The following is a 19,403-nucleotide window of genomic DNA, read 5'->3' as shown; positions in this document are numbered from 1 at the left end:
AGAAGGTAAAATCTGCAAAAACACAAGCTCTTTGGGGTGTTCAACCAATTTTGTTAGCAAACTAGTAAGTCTGAGGGCCACTGAGCGAGCCCTTATAAAATGTTCACACCAGTGCCAGGCTCTTGGGAGGGCCTTGCTCACTGTGGGCTGTCAGTCGCAACATTTGTATGCTCATAGATTTAACTTTGTTGGGCATGGCGAGGCATGCCAATAACCCCTGCCACTTGGAAGATGTGGGCAGGAGGATCAGGAGTTCAAGGCCAACTTTGGGGAGGCTACATAAGACCTTATCTCAAAATAAATAATTAAAAATAAAAATAAATGAGTGAATTACAGCTCAAACCTCCCAACGTGTACCTTGTGTTGTTTCCTATTTTCTACATACCTGACACTTCTTCCATTGCCTGCATCCCTGCCTGTTCTCCATCCTTCCACTCAGCCCTGGCCTCTTGTATCCTCCGCAGCCTCTCTTGCCCTGGCATCTTTAGGCATCGTTTCCCTTGTGCCCCAGAGAAAGCTAGTAGCCACTGCCAGGACCCAGCCACCACCTTCCTGCTCAAGCCTGTGTTTACATTTCCATCCATCAGGCTAATTGTTTGTGTGTTTAGCTAACAAGCTGTGGTTGATTGCAGGCACTTGGGTGGCTGTGGGCATTGTTCTGGAGGTTCTGCCACAGCAATCTCCTTGAAGGCTTATTTGGGTTCAGTCATTTCATCATGTTGTATTTTAAGAGAATTACTGGGCAAGCCCTGAGCCGGATGCTGCTCATCTGACTAAGGATGCTACAGAAAGGCTCCGGGCAAAACCACCTCCAAATGTCTGCAGAGCCAGGAATGACAGAGATAGGACACCTGTGGGACTGAATTAAAGAGATACTCTGGAAGAATGCCCATTTGTGACAGTGCAGTAAATCAAACATCTCCCATGCCCATTTGTGATAAGTTTATTAAGTTAAAAAATATTCCATGATCAGAAACTCTTAAGAATTAACAAACAAATACAAATATTAGTAAAAATAATCAAATAAGCTGCTGAGGAAAAATATATGGAGCTGAGGCTGTCTGAACCCCAAAATGAAGGAGGATATAAAACAAGCATTCAGCCGGGCGTGGTGGCACACGCCTTTAATCCCAGCACTTGGGAGGCAGAGGCAGGCGGATTTCTGAGTTTGAGGCCAGCCTGGTCTACAGAGTGAGTTCCAGGACAGCCAGGACTACGCAGAGAAACCCTGTCTTGAAAAACCAAACCAACCAACCAAACAAACAAACAAAAACAAGCATTCAGCTGAAGACATAGCTGAGCAGTTAAGCACTAACCTAGAATTCACAAGGTCCCGGGATCAGCCCCTCGCTCCAGCAAAGCAGATACCAGCACAGGAGAGTCTAATCTTCCTCTTGCTTTTTAAATGTTTGGGGTTTTGTTTTTTTTTTTTTTGAAGTGTATGGGTGCTTTGTCTGCATGTATGTCTGTGTGCCATGTGTGTGCCCGGGGCCCAGAGAAGCCACCAAACACATTAGATGCCCTGAAACTGGAGTTATAGAAGGCTCTAAGTTGCCATGTGGGTGCTGGGAATCAAACCCATGTCCTCTGGAAGAGCAGGCAGTGGCCTTCACCACTGCGCCATCGCTCCAGCCTCTCCCATTTTGTTTAACTCAGTGATTTCCTAACCTCAGTTGCGTGAAATCACATCTGATTTCCACTTGTGCCATTTATTTACCATTTTCTCTAAATTGTCTCACCTTTAAAAAAGATTTTTTTAATTGTTTTGATAGGAACATTTGAATTTTGGAGGTAGAAACTCAGTACTCTTTGCTAATTAATAATTAATCCCAATAACAACCAGTACCTCTACTCAACGCTAGCCAGATTCTGTAGCTCTGACACCAATACTGTGTTAAAGAGGTTTGCTAGCTGGGCCTGTTTATGCAGGCCTGCCCTCCCAGCTCCACATGAGGCTGAGACAGAAGGATTATCAGATCAAGGGCAGCCAAGCCAAGTTACTCAAGAGAAAAAACCAAAAGGAAGCACAGAGAGAAGGCTCAGCAGCTAAGAGCACTGTCTGCTCTCTGAGAGGACTTGTGTTCAGTTCCCATCACCCGGATGGAGGCTCACAACCACTTGAGACGTTAGTTCTAAGGGATCCCATTCTCTCTTCTGGCCTCCGTAGACATCAGGCGTGCATGTGTATACCACATGCAGCCACTCATATACATAAGATAGTAAAATAAAAATAAGTCTTTAAAAGGTAAAAGGCTGGCTGGCAAGTAGGGCAGAGAGGCACATGACTGTAGTCCCAACCCTCGGGAGTGGAGGCAGAGGATCAGAAGTTCAAAGCCAATCTGGGCTACATGAGACTTTATCCCAGATACCAAACACAATTACGAGGGCTGGGGCGTGGCAACAATAGAGTGTTATTTGCCTGGCACGTGCAAAGGCCCAGGGTTCAAACCTGAGTACAACTAGCAAAAGAAAAAGGTTAGCCCGCCTCGGAGAGGCGTAGATGATGGAGTGGCACCGAACGAAGCCTTTCTTCTTGAGTTAGGGATTCAAACTGTGGACCCCTGCGAGGAACCTATCAGGACTCGTCTCCTCTGTAAGCCCAGCTCCATGACGGAGTGACTACTTCCTGACTGTGTGGATTAATTAATGTGCAAGATGAAAGAGTTACAGTTCACCCAACAGTACTTACACTAGGAAATGCTTGGACACGGGTACTAAGAGGGAGCCAAGTAAGTCCTATTCCTGTCACGCAACGGGTGGGTATGCAGAACAAGGCAGCTCTGTGCGTGCGAGATGCTCGCTGATACTTTAGTGAAGAGAGCAAGGTGTGCAGTAGAGTGTGCAGCTACGCACGGCGACTTCCATTCGTTTTTTTACATTTGTTTAGTTTGTGAGTGTGTATTGCTTGGGTGTGAGTGTGATGGTCAGAGGACAACTTTTGGAAGTCAGTTCTCTTCTTCCACGGTGTGGATCCCAGGGACTGGACTCCGGTGGTTAAGGCTTGGCAGCAGGTGCTTTTAGCCACCAGTCCATCTTGCTAGCCTCGCTTCCATTAATTAGTTAGTTAGTATTTTTGTTTTGAGACAGGATTTCTCTGTGTAGCCCAGGCTGGCCTGGAACTCACAGAGTTCCTCTGCATACTGAGTGCTGGGATTAGCGGCATGCACTACCACTGCCAGGCCTGATAAACAAACAAACAAACAAACAAACAAACAATCAAGCAAGCAAGCAAGCAAGCAAGCAAGCTATACAAAGGTCTGACAAGATGGCTGAATAGGAAATGCACTTGCCTACAAGCCTGAAGCCTCGAGTTTGATTCCCCAGGGGAGAACAAAAGTTGTCTTCTGACCTTCACACATATGCTGTGGCATCTCTCTCTCTCTCTCTCTCTCTCTCTCTCTCTCTCTCTCTCTCTCTCTCACACACACACACACACACACACACACACACACACAAAGATAAGGGGACTTTATGAATGCATGCTGTACATTTGTAGATGTAGAAGATATATTGGAAAAATGCAAAGCAGGTAAAAATGGTTTATTCAACAGCGGACTCCAGGGACCCAGCGTAGGAGAAACAAGTCTGCTCTTCTGCGCATGCGCATCCACAGACAAGAGAAAATGAGAATTGGAAAGGGAATTAGCTGTGTACGGGCCCAGTGTGACTTAGATCTGTGGCCTGTCACAGGCCAGCTAGTGAACCATGGTGGGGTGGGCTCTTCTATGGAAGAGTCCCGTCAGCATGTCACCGATTGTCGGACACACTCTTGTCCCCACAGACTAGAGTCTGTACTAATTTCTGGATCCCAGCACCTGGGGTTTCCCTCAGTCTAATCTGAGCATCCTTTATCTTACTCAGGTAAAACATATCTTGTTCCTAATCAGCCCTTAGCGCAGTCACGCAATCTTTGACTGACATCCCCGGTATGCGCTTCGGCTCAGCGTAAGTCATCCATCCCTTTCTACTGCTTTCCCAGGGCGGTTTCCTCTCTCTGGGCACCGGGGCGGTAGACCTGGCTGCCTTTCATCTCCGTGTGTTACTTAATACTAAGAAGCACGTACTTAAGAATATTTTAAGATTTTTGCCTCGATGTCATTCTATCCCAGGGCTCCTGGGATGGGGGTTCTCATTGGCTAAATCCTGCATAACTCACTGTGTGGGTGAGGAGAGAATATTCCAGAATCTCAGCTCTGGGGGAATCCATCATACTGTCCGAAGCTGAAGCCTGGAAATCCCTAGGAGGTAGGGTGGGCATCGCTGGTGACGTAACAATTCTGAGAGGTTACCGGAGACTCGGGGCTTTCTGCTCTGCCACCACAGGCAGAGTTTTGTTGTTGTGTGCATGTGTGTGTTTATATATTTCTCTCCCCTTGCCCATGAGTGTGTGTGTGTGTGTGTGTGTGTGTGTGTGTGTGTGTGTGTAGAGGTCAGAGTTCAATGTCAGGTGTCTTTCTCTATTGCTCTCCACCTCATTTTTGAGATTATAAGAACAAACCACTGTACCTGGAGCTCAGTGATCTAGCTAGACCATCTGGTTAGCAAACCCCTGGGACCCAGCAGCATGAGGATTTCAGACCTGCCCCACCACACCCAGCCTTTTATGTGGATGCTGGAAACCTGAACTCAGATTTTCTTGTTTGTGTGGTGAGCATTTTACCAAATGGTCGGCAGCCCATCTTTGTTTTGCTTTCCACTTATTTTGAATTTTCTGTATGTGAGGGTATGCACTCATGCCTGTGGGCGCCCATGGAAACCAGAAGAGGGCGTTTGGTCCCCTGGATCTGCAGGTGGTCGTAGGCCACCTGACATGGGTGCTGGGAACTGAATCCTCCGGAAGAGGAGATGCTCTTAACCACACCATTTCTCTAGCCCCTGAGTTATTGTTTTTAAAAACGGGGTCTTTTATAGCTGAGGCTGGCCTTGGACTTGCCCATGTAACCTAGGATGACCTTAAACTTCTGATCATCCTGGCTTTTCCTTCTGAGTTCCAAGATGACGGCCAGATAATGGACATCTAATCCACACTGTGCTGGGCCTTGAATCCAGGCATCCTCCAAAAATGAAGATTTTACCCTTAAACTGACTTCTATTTCTTTGCCTCCATGCCACCAGACTCTGAGTCTATTCTCTAGAAAGAGAAGAGGGAGAAGGGCAAAGGACCGGCTAGGTCCACCTCTCTCCCTGGACAGGATTGGGTAACACAGTCATCCTGGCTGCAAGGGAGCCGAGATATATTCAAACCCAATAGACCAGCACTATAATTAAATAAAGTTCTGATCATCCATGAAGAGTGAGTGAGACCCTCACAAGCAAATCATACTTTTAGCTAACACTCTATTAATCTTAATCAGCAGGCCGTGATGGTTTGTCTATGCTAGGCCCAGGGAATGGCACTATTAGAAGGTATGGCCCTATTGGAGTAGGTTTGGTCTTGTTAGATTAGGTGTGTCGCTATGGGTGTGGTCTTTAAGACCCTCATCCTAGCTGCCTCTGCCTAGAAGCCAGTATTCTGCTTGCAGCCTCCAGATGAAGATGTAGAACTCTCAGCAACTCCTGCACCAGGCCTGCCTGGATGTTGCCATGTTCCTGCCTTGATGATAATGGACTGAACCTCTGAACCTGTAAGCCAGCGCCAATTAAGTGTTGGCCTTTATAAGACTTCTATTGGTCATGGTGTCTATTCACAGCAGTAAAACCCTAACTAAGACATAGGCCGTGGGAAGCCATTAACATTTATTTTATTATAAATTTTTTTTATTCTGGCTTTTTTGTTTGTTTGGTTGGTTGGTTTTTTCGAGACAGGGTTTCTCTGTATAGCCCTGGCTGTTCTGGAACTCACTTTGTAGACCAGGCTGGCCTCGAACTCAGAAATTCGCCTGCCTCTGCCTCCCAAGTGCTGGGATTAAAGGCATGTGCCACCACAGCCTGGCTTGCCATTAACAATTTTGAGTGAGAGAGTAACCATGTAAAAAAGAGTGGCACGTAGATGGATGGGCATAGCGGCGGGGCCCTTTAATCCCAGCACTAGGGAGGCAGATCTCTGTGAGTCTGAGGCCAGCTGGTTCTACATTAGTGAGTTCCAGAACAGTCAAAACTACTTAGTGAAACCCTGTCTCAAAGAGAAAGGAAGGAAAGGAAGATGAGAGGAAGAGAGAGACAGCAATTGATCGATAGATAGATAGATAGATAGATAGATAGATAGATAGATAGACAGACAGAAAGACAGACAAAAGAAAGGATTGACACTGAAAAGGAAGCAAGATAAAGGATAGGAGGACAGACAAAGGGGGGTTCCAAACACAATGGGAACTGCTTGAAAAACAGGTCAGTGTGACTTGGCACAACAGATCTGATGATGGAGATTGGGTGTGTGTGTGTGTGTGTGGCAGTGACATCACTGACACAGAGACGTGTAGAGATGGCGATGCCAGGTGGTTAGAAGGTAGATACATCCTCTGGGCCAGTAGCAATTCTAGTTTGGAGCTCCGGCTGAAGATCACAACTGCAGGTGTCAGTTTAAAAGTAAACAGCTCTGAGGAAGGAGCAGAGCCAACAGAACCCTCTCTCCTCTGCTCATGGCCCTAGATGCGCCCTCCATCTCTGGCCACATTCCATCCTCCACGGCTTCTTGCTACTGCATCTCTCCGTGTGACTAATCTGTCCCAGATCGCCACTTTCTGTCACTGCCTTAGTCCAACCTCATCACATCTAACCAGACTTGCTCTGCAACTGGCCTTCTGCTCTGTAACTGCCACACGGCTACACGTTTTTTCAGGAGCCGGGTGTGGTGGCGCACGCCTTTAATCCCAGCACTGGGGAGGCAGAGGCAGGTGGATCTCTGAGTTCGAGGCCAGCTTGGTCTACAAAGTGAGTTCACGTCTTTTCAGAAAGTGACACTGAACTAAGCTTCCATTCTAGTATTTTAATCTATCTTTTTCCTGGCTCTATCCGCTACTGTTGGTCTGCGTTGCCTTCCATTGTCCAGGTCACAGACTTGGGTGTCAGCTACTCTCACTGTCCCTTACATCTGACATCCAGTTCCCTGAATGGCTGACTGTGCCTCATCTCCATCACTACCCCTTTGCATGTTACTTCGGCTCCCTGTTACTTATTTACCTGGCCTCCTGGTGCCCTGGCCTGGCAGCAGTCAGTCTGAGAGGTACCCCTTCCAGGAAGCCTTCTTTGATCTTTCTTCTGTGAGCTTCCTTCACCCAGTAGCTCCTCTGCCCTTTACACTGTATTGCTGATCCCCCAAACCCCATGAATGACAGACCCCCTGTCTCATTCATCACTCACCAAGGACTAGGTCAAGGTCAAAGGCCAGCTGCATGCTATGCACTCAAATTGATGTTTGCTGAATGATTCGACGAAGCCAGGAATTGGTGAGAATGCCAAGGGAAAGAATGCAGGAAAGCTAGGGGCTCAGAACTAAAACCTGGGATGCAGCTCAGTTGGTAGAATGTTTGCCTAGTGGGCATGAAGCCAGGAGCCCAATCCCCAGCAGAGAATCAGCAGTTCAAGAGCATCTTCAACCTTGGCTACAGTGGCCCTGTATTAAAATGAATAGGAATGAGCTGACCATGGGGGCACATATCTTAAATCCTGGCACCCAAGAAGTGGAGACAGGTGGATCTCTGTGAGTTCCAGGCCAGCCTCATCTACATAGTGGACACTGTCTCAAAGGGAGGAGGAAACAGACAGAAAACACAACAGGGCCAGCCCCAAATGTTGCTGGTTGTCAGGAGTTATGTTCCCTTTAATGGCCTCTTTCAAGTCCTTAGGATCCTGAGCTCCTAGGAGAAGTTAGTCCTGATCCTCCCCCACACCTAGGCTGTGTGTCCTGCTGTCTGGCCCTTACTCTCTCTGTAGCTAACTGAGCTCTGCCGGGAAACTAGAAGACAGGAGACAAGGAGAATCCATGTTCTCCCTCAATCCCTCTTCATCTGGGGTGGGGGCTGTGAAAATGAGTGAGTCTGCTGTGTGGTTCCCCAGTGACCCTGCCTCCCAGCCTCTGACTACCCCTGCCCTGTCTGGCCTTCCCACCAGGGGGCAGGAGTAGATTCCTGGTCACAATTGCCTTGTTGGCTTTTGCCATTCTTCTGTCTCCTGCATAACTCATTCCTCCATGAAACACTGTCCGAGCTTAGAATGCTCAGACATTAGGTGCTTGCGTGGCTGCGCCTGCCTGATGCTGTACAGTCCATCCCTCCGTCCTCGTCCAACCCAATGCCCTGATGACTCCAGTCCTCATCTGAAGTGCCTTAGATTCTGCTACTCACTAGAGCAAAAGCTCCCTGAGGGCAGGGGACTGGCTGTTTCCAGCCTGACCCTGGTGTGCTCAGCACACCACATTGTGCAGTCCAGGGAGACAGGAACTGAGACAAGGGTATTTAATGGGAGCCAGATTAGCGGGTGTTCACAGAGAGGGGAGGTAGGCAGAGCCATCCTGCATGGAGAGCGTGTGAATGGCAGACACTGGGAAACAGGAGACAGGAGAGCCAGGAGGTATTGTTTAGCCGGTTAGTCATTTTTAGGCTGGGAGCTTGGTTGCATTTATGGGTTGAAAGGAAGACGCTAAAGAAGCAAGATATTTTATGGTGGGTGATGCTAAGGACTGGCTGTGGAATAATATGACATAAATGACTTCCCATGAGGATTAATGCCACCAGAAGGGTCAGGGGTAGTATGGAAAAAATAATTTTTTGAGGCAGCATTTCATGTTCCCCAGTCTGGCCTTGATCCCCCCATAGAGCCAAGGATGCGACCTTGAATTTCTGATCTGCTTGCCTCTACTTCCTGAGTGCTGAGATTGTGGGCACTAAGTGCTGTCACTCCCAATTTACGTGGTACTGGTGCTGGTGATTGAGCCCGGCGGTTCTCAGACACCGGGCTAGCCCTCTACCAACCAAATCACATCTTCAGATGCTACGGAAACTGGGGGTAGAGAAGTGAGCTAGAAGGTGAAAACTAATCGAGAATGGAGAAGAACAGGTGTCAAGTCCAGGCTCCGGCCGATGGCACCAAAGTCAAGGAGGCGGGGTCTCAGGAAGGTATGTCCAGGTCTGATCTTGGTAAAGTCATCTTTGCCCAGTGCCCTATTTGGACGGCTCCACCGTTTGCCAAGGCTGGAACCTCTTCTTCCTCTCATCTTGACACTTCTCCTCTCTCCTCCCAGCTCCGTAGTTTATGTGGTGGTCCCTTCCATCACCCCAGCATGTGATAAGACGGGCCAGCAGGCAGAGGCCAGCAGGAGCATGCTGGGAAATGTTTAACAACTAGTTTTGATGGGGCGGTGTGTGTGTGTTTGGGGGGGAGGGGTACTCAGGTTTATGCTATTTGCTTAATCCCCATTCAAGCTGCCAACATGAGGTCACAATCATCCCTCTATCTATGTATCTACTTCCTCCACTGCTTCCCATGCCCCACCTAGATGTCTGGGGCAGGTCCACGGCGGGGGGGGGGGGGACGGGGGACACAGCAGCATTAGCATCATGACTGCAGCTCAGGCAGGTCCCTAGTGGGAGGAAGCATACCTTCTCCTCCAGGAATGTCTGCCCCTAGGCCTAGGTCCTCTCTCCTGTCATCCTCACACCAGCCCTCCCCTGAACTCAGGATTTCACAGGAATGTGGGCCCGAGATCCACAGGCGCTCACATGCCTCAACCAACACCTTCTCACTAGATATGGCCACATGCCCTTAAACATCCTATAAGGGCAGGGCTTCTAGTAGATTGTCCAATATACAGTGTCATCCTGAGTTAATTCAAGGGCGGTTCTGCACTGGACATACTTAGTGTCTAGCTCGAGTGTTCTTGTTTGTTGGCTGATTGAAGATAGGGTCTTAGGTAGCCCAGGCTAGCCTCAAACTCACTCTGTAGGTAAAGATGGCATTGAACTCCTGATCCTCCTGCTTCCACTTCTGGGGTGCTGGGATTACAGGCATGTGCCACTGTATCCAGCAGATTTCTGTCCTTAATCTCTTAAGAGCCAGAAGCTGAGGAACGAGAGCAAAGGGTAATAATGACGCATGGGTGTGAGGAGGCTGTGATGCAACCCACTCTTTTGCATGATGACATTAAGAATTCATTTTTTTACAAAGAGAAATGTAAACAAACAAGAACAGATGCTGAGCTGGCCATAGTACATGTCTACAATCCCCAGACTGGAGAAGTGATGGCTGGAAGACGTGAGGGGGCAGCCTGGGCTAAGTAGGGAATTATAGGCCATAGACACCTTACTTAGGAACAAATAGGGAATTATAGACCTTACCTAAAAAAATAACAACAATAATAAATAAGGAAGTATAGGCTACAGAGACCTTACTTAGAAAAGGAAGAAAAATAAAAATGATCAGACTGTAGCTCCATAGGAGATTACTTGCTTGGGATATGCAAGGCCCTGGAATTGGATCTTCAGGTCTACAAAACAAACAGACCCTGCTGTTGTCTTTTGTTTTTTGTTTTTTCAGATTGGCATAGTCTTACTCTCGTGTTTCCAAACCTGAAATAGATGGGTCTGTGAAACCCCCTGAGTACTGAGAGGCCAGCACTGCCCCAGGTATGAGTCACCCTGCAAATGTCAATTATTTTATTTAAAGCTGAGCTGAAGTTGCACAAGTGACTCAAGGGCTCAAAGCCTGCCCAGACTGTCGTGTCTTAGAGCAGGAGGAAGTCAATTTTGCCCAAAGCTCTCCTAGTGGGTGGGTATTTCGAGAGAGGAGAGGGATGTCTGTGTTCCACCTCACCCTCTGGAGAGAGACAGGAGAAAAGTCGCTGAAACCAAGAAGCAAGCGCTGCTTTTCCCTAATACTTTTCTTGCTAATGAGTCTATTGGTTTGTCCCCTGACCACCCCCCCCAACACACCTGCAAGCTGACCCTTCTGCAGACCTTTGAGTCAACATAAGAATTGAGTCTGTTCTCACTAACACATCCTATTGAGTGTAGGCTTAAAGAGCAACCATCCCAATGGACTAGACAACACACAAAAGGGACCCAGGGCCAGAGACTCTGGTTGTCAAAAAAAAAAAAGGAGGGGTGAGAAGGAGATGGCAAAAGTGAGCTAGCCCTGCAGGGAGCGTCTGCAGATTCTGGGCCTGTTGCCCACATCTTTCCTGAGAAGTGCTTTGCCCAGCGGCAAACAGGTGGTGGGAGGGAAAGACAGACACCCAAGAGACCTGATACCAACCTGTACATCTGGCCCAGCTCTGCCTCTCTCTCTGAGTCAGAGATGCCAAGCCCTAGGGGTGAGAGGAGCGTTTTTTAGAGGCCCCCAGCCCTTTTTATTTTCTTGCCTTACCATCTCTCAGCTGGCCACTAGCAAGATATGTCCCAGAAACTGACATATAGGTTCTGCATATACTGAAGTATAGGCTCAGTGCAAGTCACAGCCAGAAAGGCTTCCAGGGACAACTCTTGACACGGTTGACACTAACGTAACAATGGACTATGGGCAACTGCAGGCTTTGCTCTAACATATTTCTGGCCCAGGGGAGAGGGGTGAGTCTCTCAGGTTCTCATCTAGTTGGCTTTGTTTCCACATAGAAGTCAGGCTATGCAGCTCAGACTAGCTTCAAACTTGTCATCCTCCTGCCTCAGCCTCCTGAATGCAGGCCAGGTTGTGGGGTTTCCACATTGTCTAAATGAATGGCCTTTCTCGGTGTCCAACAACAGATGTCGGCTTGAACTTGTCTCCAGAAAGAAGCTAGGTCTGCAAAGTGGTCACAAGCAGACAGTGGTCTGGCCCTGGCTCAAACCTTTCCAGACAGGCCGTTCCTTATTTCTCAAACCAGCCAAGAATATGGCTGCCACTCCCACCATACCACCAGTCCCTGCATCTGCAGTTAGGATTCCTTGCAGAGTCTCTAAGGTCGCAGCGCATCTTTTATTCTGGAAACATTTTTTTAAAAAACACATATTTGTAATTTCTTATTACCAGTAAACAGAAGCTTGTGGTACAGTAGGAAGCCCATTAGCAAAGTTAGAAAAGAAAAAAAAAATCCATAAATTCCCTACACTCTTTCCCGGCCCCATAAAAAGGGCACTGTAGAGAGCACGTTTTCAAAGACCAAGTCTTCCTGACTCTGTAGTTTAGAATGGATCCCGTGCTCAGCACACACACCATGAAGCTTCTCGGGGTGGAAGGAGACTGTACCACATCTGCACACTCCCTTAGAGCGTTTCAACACCCGGTCTGTCCTACATAGGCCTTTGGCTCCCCACACTTCTCGAGGGTAGGCAGAGCAACCTCATCTCCACACACTTTACAGAACCGGGCTCACTCTACGTGCTCCATAAAAATGTTTCTGGCCCCACCAGGCCCCCACGAAGCAGCCTCGCCCTCAAGCAGAAAGCAGAGAAACCCAAGACCTCAGAGCGAGAGCGCCCCGCCGTCTCCAAGGTAACCAAAGCCGAAGCCGGGAATGCCCACGCATGCGTACAGTCGCCCTTCCTTCCCGTAACCTCAAAAAGAATGCAGCCCGTAAGATTTGCCAGAAGGCGAGAGCGCATGTGTAGTTCAACCAACACCCTGGCCTCCTTCGCCTACAGACCGCCCATCCACCCAGCCTTCGGCGCTGGATACCCTGGCCGGAAACAGTGCCCATTTTGGGGAGGCCTCGCTAGCCAATCGCTGCTGAGGAGTGGCCGGCAGGCCGACCGGATCAAGGCGTTTTATTGGCTAACTTATAGGAATGGGTGGGATCAAGGGTCGCGGTGCGGCCAAAGAAAGGAGGCGGGAAGCTAGCAAAGTCGCAGCCACGGGGGGAGGCGTGGCCCGGGGCGGGGATAGGCACGGGGGCGTGGTCGAGGAGGGGCAGCAGGGGCCCGGAGCGATCGCTGGCCAGCGAAGCGCCACACTCGCTTGTTTGAGGACAACGGCGCTCCGCCGGTAGGTGACTGGGCAGAACCCCGAGTCCTAAAGCGGGACGCCGAGGGAGCGGGCGGGGAAGGGGCGCCTCCCAGGCGGGGACTGGGTTGCAGCCGGGCTGTCCACGAGGGATGGCTGGGAGGGGTGGCCGGGTGACTACGGTCTAACCCGCTCGCACGCTCAGCGCCATCAGCGCCACGCTCGAAACGCCGTGCTCGCCTAGAACCTCCAGGCCGCGCACCCACGGGTCACACGCTTGCCCGGAACGCGCGCGGGTACTGTCTGCTTCCCTTTCCCCAACATCCGTGCCATCGAGTTCAGCCGCCCTACTGGCAGACCTGGCTCCTAAGTGTCCCCCAAGAGAAGGTGATCGCTCCACTGCCCTAGCAGTGACATGAGCAGCCTTTCCCTTTGAACTGCTTGGGATCACTTGTTCTGAGAGGATCACTGCTCTGGGCACTCAGTAGAGCAATGCTAGTCGCTGATGGTGCTGTCCTCCCTCCTCGATGGTCCTTACCCTTCTCTAATTCTGTGTTCTACTCGGAACTTTTGGAATCTGTTTATATGTACTAGTCCCGTCCTGGAAGCTCTTCCCGGCTCTGGCAACTTTCAGCCACCTGTCACCAAGTGAAAAGAAACATTTGTCTGAGGCAGAGATTCCCACCTGCTTTGGAACCTCATCATGTTCATTAACTTCAGACCTCCCCCCCTCCACTCCCCACCCCCCAGTTGAGATTAAAAGATGGCTGACAGCCCTAAAGGATGGATAGGGGTGTGCATGGGCTGTCAAGTGGATGAGTGGAGAAAAGTTTCAAATATCAGTGTCTTAATGACATGTTGTTGTTGTTGTTGTTGTTGTTAATTGGAGACAATGAACACTAATGACTGGATTAAGGGCGCTAAAAGAATGAACTGAACGAGGAGTGGCACCATGACCAGTGGACTTCGGAACACTGGCGAGTATCTAGAAACATAGTCTCTCTGAAAGATTAGAGGATTGTTTCCTAACTTCAGTTCTGCAGGGTTTTGCTTAGTAACTTTCCCATTTAGTGGTAGGTGTGGTCAGATGCATAGACTGTTGTCCAGTTGGTAAGCGAAGTACCTGAACCAGGTGTGAGGGATGATATGCCTCGTCTGTGGCCTCAGAGCCATGAGTGAGGGTGAGTTCTCCAGATCCCTGAATAAGAACAGCATAACCTAACTTTGATAGAGAAAGGGGGGGGGGTTGGGGTGATCTTTTTGCTGTTAATGTGAGAGGATGCTTTGAAGACTCTTGACTTGCTTATGATGTATGTGTGTATTTCCTCTTGTATTTAAAGTGATGTCAAAGGCAATTCCTTTGGATGGATGCCAGCTTTATGAGTTTTTCAGACGCCCTTAAGACATCTTGAAAACTAGGCATGGTGGCACACACCTGTAATCCATCACTGGGAGGCTGGGACAAGGAGGATTTGTTGTGACTTTGAAGCCTGTCAGGGCTTCATAGCAAGGCCCTGTCTCAGAGCACCAGAGAGGAAAAAGAAAGAAAGAAGACATCCTGATTTATTTGGAAGAGTGTGATAAATTTCTCAGAACAGCTCATAATAATAGTTAGTATGTCTGACTTTAATTTTAGAAATAAGTGCCCAGCTGTACATACCCAGAAATACATACCAGAAGTTTGTGAAATCAAATAGTACTACGTGATCAGGCTTCAGGCTTCAGGTCATTTTCGGATTGTTTTTGGGGTGGATGGAGCAGTTCTGAAGGTTGTTGGTTTTTTTGTTTTGTTTTGTTTTGTTTTGTTTTGTTTTGTTTGCCTCTGGTGTCTGTTAGAGTTTGTGGGAGTGGCACCACAGACAGAGACTCTGCCAAATGAACCTTTATCTCAAAAAAAAAAAAAAAAACCTGCCTGGTTTTGCCATTCATTCTTGGCAGATAGGAGTGTGGTTCCTCATTTTGGTTCCCCTGATGAACACAGATTCCTTTGTGATCGGCTCGGGCTGGAGAGGACAGGGCTCGCCCTGATTGGTTGCTCCACCCCAGACAACTGTTGTGAGATTTTTGGTGAGTTCTAGGGTCCATTCTGAGCTAGGGGCTGGGAGGAGATCGGTCGGATGTAAAACGGATAAAAGCTCAGATCTACGCTTGTTCCTTTAGGCCATCCCCCCCCCCCCTTGTCTTAAGAGTTTGCCTGTGAAGTCACTTTTAGTTTCTTTTTTTTTTAATTTTGTATTTATCTATTTATTTTTAACTTCTTGTCTCAGTGGACAGCACATGGGCTTCTTACAGGTGCTTCTCCCCCGGGAAGACCTGATTGGCTTGACAGATTTTTCCCCCCAAGAAGAAAAAAGAAAACTGAAAACTGAATTCAGACCCAGTAGCAGGTCAGCTCGCTGCACATGCAGACAGACAGACAGACAGACGGCTCCTCCGATAGCACCCATCGGCTAGATGCTTTTTTTTTCTTTTTTTCCTGGCAAAAGGTTAAAATGCAACTAAAATTCTGCTTTCGTGATTAATAAGTCACTACCGCAGTTGTGTGTGATGCTTCCTGTTTGCCCCGTTTTAGCATTTCAGTTAAACTGGAGACCTCTGAGCACCCTGGGCACTTCTGGTGGCACCATCGTGAGGTGGGTGGGGAGAAGGGTGGGCTTGGAGAGTTGGATAAGTCAGCCCTCCCTGCACACCAGGATCCCGAATAAGGGAAAGGAACGGTGGCGTGTCTTCTCGGGTAGGGCGAGCTGTTCAAGTGCGAGCACTCTGTTCACTTGGTAAGGCCGACTGCGAGGCTGATGCTGTGGGGTAGAACGGGAAGGCCGGGTGGAAGGCAGGCAGTGTGGGAGTGAGTTTCAGCAGCTTGGACCCGGGTGCTGAGGTAGGGGCCTGAGTTCCAGCTTCCCTCACTGCCTGAGTGACGGCACAAAGGGAGCTTTCCTCAGAGGCCTGTGTGCTCCTGCATTCATGCTTAAACTGAGGCCCCTCTCCTCTCTTGCCATTTCAGAGTCTTTCATCTTGAACTCCCTGGTAGAAATCCTTTGGAGTTACGTTCATGGGGAATAATTTTGTAGACAGCCTTTCTGTGTTCTTACAGTATAGAGAGCAAAGATCTTTAAAATGGGGTTTAAGTAAAGCAGACAGCACTCCTTAGGAATTTGCTGTCATGCCTAGAATCTAAAGTGACTTTTCTTGACATATACATCATTGTTTTATAACACTCACTTGCTCAAGAATCATAAGCCTACCTCCCCCCACCAAAAAAAAAAAAATCCATTTTGAATCCAGTCAATCCAGAGCGGCAATTTTAAGTATCCACTCATCAAAATGAGTCTTCATTGATCTCTCTCTGTAGTGATTGTCGATTAAAAGCCTACCCTCTGAACAAGTGCAGCTACGCTCGTTTTCCAGATGTGGAAACTAAAACAGGAGGGTCAAGTGCTCTGTCCAGTAAGGGAGCCTGTCCAACAGGGCCACCACGTCCACGGTGGTGGTTTATGTTGTCAGACAGACCTGGGTCAGGCCCTGTCTGCCTGTGACTGTGTGTCTGTGTGCTCTCAAGCAAACCGCTTCTGGGAGCACGGAGTGCCTCGCCTGCCAGTGGGGTCAGAAACGTTTCATGAGGCCCTTTCAAGGAAAAGAAAGGAGAAGATCTGTATGCTGGGCTAAAGCTCAGTGGCTACCACTCTTGTTGTTCATTGTCGTGGTTGTTATGGTAGTAGTAGCAGCAGCAGCCGCTGCCGCCGGTTACCACACTGTGACTAGATCTGTCTTCTGTAAGATAATGTCAAGAAAACTCAGAGTGCCTGACAGGTCAGTCATTTCTTCAGCAGGCCCGCCAAGGACTGCTTCCCTCGCCTGGAGCAGTTAGCTGTCAAGTGCTCCCAGTCTTAAAAAAAAAAAAAAGAAAGAAAGAAAGAAAGAAAAAGTATTGTATTTATTCATTGTGTGTGCACATGTGTGTATCATAGCACACATGTGAAGGTTGGAGGACAGTTTGCAAGAGTCACGTCTTTCCTTCCACTATGTGGGTTCCAGAGAGCAAACTCGAGTCTTTGGGCTGGACTGCGAGCATATTTACTCGGTGAGCCATCTCGCTAGCCCCTGGTTCCCCCAGGCCTATTCTGCATCCTGCCCTCACTCTACTTCAGACAAGCCTCGAAAGACCTAGGCTCTGTCTGCTCCGAGTTTGCAGTCCTAGATAGGGGTCACCTGCAGACCAGTGCCTGCCTGGGAGATTCCCCCACGTCCTCCATGTGGTTAAGTGGGTCCCAGCACTAACCTGGGTCGAGAAAGAGATTACTCGTAGAATAGAAACCACTGAGGACTTGTCCTTTGTTTGGAGGACAAGGAGACAACATTTGGTTCTTGGGGGGCGGGGTATGGGTTTCCATCAGCACATGGCACCCCGCTTCTTCTCCATTTCCCTTTAAAACTGTCTCATCTCTTGAACCAGGTCTGAGATCCCTGGCTCTACAGTCAAGCACTTGCAAATTCTGCTTCATATAGCATGTATCAGGGGTGGGGGGTTGGGGAGAATATTAAATTCCTATCTTTCTCTCTCTCTCTAATACAAAACAAAAATACCGGCACCCACCACGCTGACATTCTTTCTAAACGGCATTTGTTTTCTCTTGGGGAAGCTGTCTTGATAGGCGAAGAGTCATTTCTAAAGCGAACCTAGTTTTTAGAAAAAATAAATCACCGGATGTCAAGCCTCGTGAGGAGCTTGCTGGGACGAAAATGAAAGCAGCGGCAGGCCCAGGGTGGCACTTGCCTTCAAGGCTGGAGGTGAAGGCAGAGCAGGATCTGGCTCAGTCACTGGCCGGCCCACAGCCCGCCTGCGTTTGATAGGTGCCTTAGTCATTTTTCAAGCAACTTTGTTTAGGTGAGGGGAGAACTTTCTCTGGAAGGTGAGTCACTCATGCAGGGGTGTAGGTAACAGGCCGTTTGTTCCCCAGCCCAGTTGCAGAGGAAGTCCTGAGCAGACCGTGTTGAAAAGCCCTGTGCTATAAAGATCACCCTCATTCCAGCCCAAGAGCTAGGATTAGGGAGCAGGAAGCTTATGGGAGGCTCCTGGAGCTTGCTGACTGACAGACCCATCCCCTGGTGGGTCATGTGGGCAGGGCACAGAGCCCAGGTCAGCAGTGTCACCAGTCCTGAGTCCAGCCACCTTGAGGGTGGAAAATGGCTCACTTCCAGTGACAATCAGCAGAGTGACCGGAGTGAAGCTTTGGCCCTGGGGAACTGGGAAATCCCTTGGCAGAGAGTTAGAGATACAAACTGCTCTTGGAGATGAGAGATTTGGGGAGAACCCTTTTCACCCTTGCCTGCCTTCTCCGCACCTGAGTTGGAGGCTCCCCAGAGCTCCAAGGGTGGAGAAGGAACGCCTGTTGCTCCCTGGGTTTCAGGGAGCTTGAGGGAGTTGGAACTCATCCCCTCGGTTGTCTCCACTTGCCCATATTCCGGTGGCCAAGGCTTCTGCTGGTTCTCATTCCCGAGAGCCAACCATAAGCAGTGCCCACAGATGGAGGGTCTTTCACAATGTGTCCTTGACTGTGTACTTAATGCCAGTCTGTGGGTCCAGGCCCATCCACCAGGTGGACTTGACTGTTCAGGGTCTCAGTAGAGCTGATAATCCCTTGCAAGTGTACTGATTCCTTGGCACAGAGTCCTCCCCAGTACCCACATCCCCAGAAAGATGAGGTAACTAGCCATCCCTTCAACTTGCTTTGGACTGACATGGCTGACATGGCTAAAAATAAATAAATAAATAAATAAACAGAAATAAATAAATATTTAAAAAATCCTAGGCCTTAACCACTCTGTCAAGAACAAGTTATTAGAAATATAGAAGAGCACTCAGGAGACAGAGGCAAGTGGATCTCTGTGAGTTGAAGGCCAGCCTGGTATACATATGAGTTTCAGGAGAGCTAGGGCTGCATAGTGAGACCCTGTCTCAAAGAAAAAGAAAAGAAAGGGAGGGAAGGGGCTGGGGAGAAGGCGCAGTGGCCACAGGGCCTGCTCTGCAAGCTAAAGACCTGAGTTCAAAACCCACATAAAAAAGCTAGGTGCAGCATTGTGTTCCAGTGATCCCCGGGCTAGGGCTGGAGAGGAAAGATCCTGGGGGCTCCTGGGAGAGAGAGAGAGAGAGCGCTTGTTGACACCAGACCCAGGAGCTACCCCCAGCAAAGGCCTTTTATCTTATTAAACAGCCCCTCTGTTTCCCTACGCTAACTCCATCCCTCTTGGGCTCCCTGTGAGCTCTGCAGGGCCTGGGAAGGGTGGGACCTGTGTGGCTTCTGTCCTGCGTCTAAGAAAATGTAAACAGAAAGCTGTTTGTCTGACTCCCTTCTCCACCATAAGGTTGATGTGGTTGAAAGGAGGCCAAGGTTGATAAGAACATACAGTCTAGGTAGGGTTACCCGGAAGTCTCAAAGGTTGCCTCCACCTTTCAGGCACTTTCTTATGCCCCCAAGCAGTGTCTCACCAAACTCCGGCCTTGAGTGACGGTCGGTCGGTCGGTCTGTTGCTAATTGACTTTTGAGGTTCCACATCCA

At 49.0% G+C, this 19,403-nt stretch overlaps 1 protein-coding gene across 1 annotated transcript in view; it reads left to right on the top strand.

Moving 5' to 3' along the window:
* The first annotated feature begins 12,824 nt into the window (after positions 1 to 12,824).
* Positions 12,825 to 19,403, top strand: part of Map3k14 (mitogen-activated protein kinase kinase kinase 14) — a 47,638-nt gene continuing 41,059 nt past the window's right edge. The window contains exon 1 of the mRNA NM_016896.3: positions 12,825 to 12,888. The gene's annotated coding sequence lies outside the window, so the exon portion shown is untranslated. The remainder of the gene's footprint in view (positions 12,889 to 19,403) is intronic.

The sequence above is a fragment of the Mus musculus genome, chromosome 11 (assembly GCF_000001635.26).
Source record: "Mus musculus strain C57BL/6J chromosome 11, GRCm38.p6 C57BL/6J".
NCBI lineage: Eukaryota > Metazoa > Chordata > Mammalia > Rodentia > Muridae > Mus > Mus musculus.
This window is presented reverse-complemented; position numbering and strand designations above follow the sequence as displayed.